The sequence below is a fragment of the Temnothorax longispinosus genome, unplaced genomic scaffold (genome assembly GCF_030848805.1).
Source record: "Temnothorax longispinosus isolate EJ_2023e unplaced genomic scaffold, Tlon_JGU_v1 HiC_scaffold_634, whole genome shotgun sequence".
NCBI lineage: Eukaryota > Metazoa > Arthropoda > Insecta > Hymenoptera > Formicidae > Temnothorax > Temnothorax longispinosus.
The window spans coordinates 1-5127 of NW_027270489.1; the positions used below are offsets into that span (position 1 = coordinate 1).

General features: G+C 38.6%; 1 pseudogene; it reads left to right on the top strand.

The window, feature by feature from the left end:
• Positions 1–6: 6 nt before the first annotated feature.
• LOC139824886 (cytochrome P450 9e2-like) lies at positions 7–4874 on the top strand (annotated as a pseudogene).
• The last annotated feature ends 253 nt before the right edge of the window (positions 4875–5127 follow it).

Below are 5127 nucleotides of genomic sequence, written 5' to 3' on the forward strand. Positions count from 1 at the left end.
TGTTAAATATAAATTTCCATTTATTTATGATCTAAGACCTCACCCACTACTCTTTCACTTCTCGAAATCGCACGAGGTCCGATCCTGAGTTAAAGGGATTAAATTCCTTGACTCGAAAGAGGACCGACGCGCACTGCTTACGGAAGGCGTCCTAGCGTCCTACGGACGTTGATCCTTCCTGAGCCATTGAAAGTGCGTTTGGCTCGCGCCACGCGCTTCAGAGCGTGTACCTGCGAGCGACATTTGTATCTGGTTGTGTCTTTCCTTACCCCTACCCCTCTGGTTAGCCTTTCCTTCGTTTCCCAGTTTTTCTTATCCTAATCCTGGAGTTGGACGTAACATTTGTCTTAAAAAGACTTTTCATTTTTTTAAACAAGCACCCACTTGACCCCTAATGCCGTTTAAAAATGTCCACCTCCTCCCGCCCTTGCGCACCTAGGGATGGGACATGGGTGGTGGTAATTCGTGGCACTGCCCGCACAGGATTGACTCGCGATTGTTAAGTTCGCGACCCAACAGGTGTAATAACGTGGTCTCGAGGATCGAAATAATTGTGACAAGAGAAGTTACTTTTCTATTTTCGACCTGTATTCTTACGTGACTACAAGCGTTCTGAAAACTCTCTATATCCTCCTTACGCGCCATGTCTCGAGCCTCCCTTTTACTTATCTCGCGCCATCTAATTCTACCTCACGACACAACAGTTTAAGTATTATTCAGCGTGCCTACACCATCGAAACTAATTTTATCTTTTAATTCTGGACGGCCTATCTTTTCATAATAATCTCGATTCATCAGACTCAAATTACTTCCGGTATCGATAACGCTAACAAGACATTTATTCGCGATTTCTACCTGCTTGAGTTCTGTAGTAGGTAGGGTAGGCCGGTTCTAGATTCTAGACCGGGAGCTCCGAGGGGAGTCACACAGACATTGCTTTCTCTGCAAAAAAAGAAGTAACAAGATGTAAGACATTTGCTGAGTTCCTCCTTTACATCCAATAAAATGAGAATTATGTTTACTTGGATGTCGGAACATGCTGTGGACTATACTAATTTTATATCAGCATTACCAGCGGATAAACGTAACGTAAATATGAAAGATGTCTTCGATAGGTATACGAATGACATATAATTGCCTTATGCTGTTGCGGAATCAAAATCGATTCGATGAGAGATCCGACAAATAAGTTCTACATTTATGGCAAAGATATAACTCATATGTCAGTGATTCGCACCATAAAATACATTTTTGTTAGAACTTTCCCGACGCTCGGACGATTACTCAATACAAAAACTTTTAAACTATCAAACAATAAAATATTTTGAGACCACTATAAAGAATGTAATTGCTGTTCGTGACGCCGAGCATATTACACGTCCAGATATGATACAATTGATGATGGATAACAAAGGCAAAGAAGATCGAATACAATTAGATATAGATGACATGATTGCACAAGCCTACGTTTTCTACTTCGGTGGCTTTGAAACGAGTTTAGGTGTGATGTCTTTTACAGCTCATCAACTCATGGCTAATCTAAGTGTTCAGATGAAACTACGCCAAGAGATAGATAAGTTTTTAGACGAGTCAAATAGGAACGTAAGTTATAAAATTATTAATTAGCTGGAATATTTAGACGCGGTGATAAAGGAAGCCCTCAGACTTCTTTCAGCTTCCGTCTTGGAGAGAGTATGTAATAGAGCTTTTGAATTGCCGCCTGCGTTGCCGGGGAAGAAGCCTTTCATTGTAGACAAAGGCATGATTATTTGGATTCTGATTTATGCAGTTCATCATGATGAAAAATATTATGATGATCCCGAGAAATTTCGTCCGGAAAGGTTTTTAGTTAACAAGTTGGTTAAACACGTTGTTAACCATGATGTTTCGTTTTATTTTCCATTTGGATTAGGACTGAAAATATGCATTGGCAAGAGATTCGGCACATTGATGAACAAAATCGTGCTATTTCATCTATTAGCGTGATGTGAATTGAAACATCGCGCGAAAACCAAGTCAATAAGATACAGCAAGAAACGCCTGACAATGAGGCCGGAGGATGGATACTGGTTAAATGTTCAGCCGAGAGACGATGTGCATCCTGCGTTAAGAGGAAGCGGTACTCATTCTATTATGTCTGAAGTACCGAGGCCGGAATAGAACTTACAAAAAAAAGAAAATAAACATTATGCATATTGTACGTTGCAACTGTGAGCTAAATAATATACTGCTTTTTATCGTTTAAAAGTGTTACGTCCTGTTGACTTTACAATTTCTTTCTTTCGTGGAATCACTCATTTCATTACACGAAACAGACGGAAACCATAAAATAGCGGTTATCAATTGACGAAGCGGATGCACTCCAACTGTCATCGCTCATTAAATAGTAAATGACGAAAGTTTCCAGAAGACTCGAGCCTAATAAAATAGGCAAATTATAGACTTGTTTGTCGCATAATTCCACGAAATAAAGCACGAAATTTCAATTATCTCGAAATTTCGTGGCAAAGGGCGCAATAAATTAAAAACGCCATAAGGATCTGGGTGATCTCTCGGGTAACGGGCGGGCTGATCTCACGCTTTTCCGTGAAACGCATATTTGACCTAAGACCCACGTCTCGCGGCGATTGATAAAGTTAAGCCTCTGGAAGGGACTGTTAAAGGGCAAGATGATAACGTACTCGCCAATAAATAGCCGCTAATTCGAAATTGCTCATAGACAATGACGATTTTTGGGGAAACTCGCCACGGGATAGGCGGAAAATCGAAACCTACGTTACGATCAGAAGAGAACTCCACCAATCAAATCAAATTAAAACATAATCCCGCCTCCTTAATTTTGTATAAAAATCGCGACTTTGCGCACTTGGAGTCACTTCTGATCCAGTCCGAGACGTCTTGAACCTATATTTATTAGCCGTACCTATTACTCAAACGTGAAGCAGATTTCTGTTGCTCCCGCGGTTTCAACCATCACGAGGAAATTCTGTGCGCGTGTTCATCACCCAGCAGCACCAAACCGAAACCAGGGTTCAGACGAACTCACAAATCAGCACCACTGCCGCAATTATACGTTTCACGTCCGGAAGAACCCGCCGCAGTCACCCCAGACATTTTCCGATCACAACCATCAATAGTAAGTCCGAGGTCAATACCTCCTCGGTTATCTATACACATCTCTACAATATATATATATGTGTATATACCACATACGAGAACACATATACACATATATATATATATATATATATATATATATATATATATATATATATGTTTTATATATATATATATATATATATATATATATGTAGGTCCGGAAGTATGTTCCGGGACTTTTATTTTTTTACATCGGTATATTCCAGGACATTTGGCAGTTTCCAGGACTGTCCTGGAAAAAATTCATGTCCTACGGCACGTTTCGGGACAATTTTTTGAATCTGATTACATATATATGCGTTATATTCCAGGACTGTACATTTCAAAAAACGTAAACAGTCCCGGAACATACCTCTAGACTTTATATATATATAAATTTGTCTTTAAAATCTGCCCCATTTCGGATTTAAAATCATAAACTAATTTTAGTGAACACGCAAATACACCGCCGTAAGTCGCTGGGGATTATTATTCACAATCGAATAAATCGGGCGGGGCCGCGCGGTAAAGAAGAAACTTACGTTCATATATAAACAAAAGAAGACCCTGTTGAGCTTGACTCTAGTCTGGCACTGTAAGGAGACATGAGAGGTGTAGCATAAGTGGGAGATGGCAACATCGCCGGTGAAATACCACTACTTTTATCGTTTCCTTACTTACTCGGTTAGGCGGAGCGTGTGCCCCGGCGGTCACGGTGTTCTAGAGCCAAACGTGTCAGAGTGGCGTTCATCGTTTCCTTACAGAAAAGAAAACTCTTCCCGGATCTCCCGACGGCGTCTCCAGGTCATTTTGGGTTACCCCGACGCGGCCGTTCGGGCCGCACATGATGTAAAAAGAAAGGTGTTTCATTCCCGAGATGCGCAGTGGTCTAAAATAATGACTGGCTTCTGACCAATCAAAAAGCCTCCCCAAATGTAAAAAGCAACATGGCTACTTCCGTGATATGTGAGGTTAGATTGTTAGCCGCCGCATGAGCGGATTCTCGCTTAGATCCAACCGGCGATCCAACGACTCCGAGAACGTGACGAAGGCGTTGTCGCGCAGTTTCTTGGGCCCAACGAATCTACGGTTACTACGATAAGAGGTTTGTCCTGGCCATCTTTAAATGTGCCAACTTATTATTAGTAAGCTACATATTATATTTTGTTTACAGAAACAATGCCATCGTGTTCCATAAAAAATTGCAAAAATCGAACATGCGACGAAGATGCAAGAGGAATAATCTTTTTTAGATTTCCGAAAGAAACTCCAATTCGTCAGCAATGGCTTAATGCTTGTAAACAAACTGAGACAAGTTTGAAAGTTGATTCAGGTAAGTTGCTGTAATAAATGTATTTCCTTATTATCCTAAATATATTATCATTTATAAACTTATGTTTGATAAGACTTCGATTTGTTTTTGGACATACTAAATTCCCTTAAAATATTTTAACTTTTTTTTTAAACACTCTGTGTAAACTATACATATTGTAATAAGTATATTATGATAAAATTTTAGCAAGAATATGCAGTGACCATTTTGATACAAATTGTTTTATAATGGAATTCACAAAACCGAGGTAAAAAAATACACCTGCCAAAGAAGTACGACGATTAAAAAAAGGTTCTGTCCCATGTAAAATGTTAAAACTATGTGCAGGAAAAAAAAGAAAAAGAATGTCGCAAAATGAAAAAGATTACGAAAATAATAAAAAGATAAAAGGAAATAACGTATTGAAAGTATTTTCTACATTTTTTAATATATTAATATTTATACATGTATGTATGTAAATAAAAAGTAATTTTTATATATTTTTTTAGAATAAAAACTGGTATACCTACGTATGCAGAACTTGTGCAGTATGCAAAAGAGAAACAGGAACTAGACATGTATGTAGCTGTATATCTTTATAAGCTTTTCTCTATTTTACATATATATATATATATATATATATATATATATATATATATGGGGCATTCTCCGTGAAA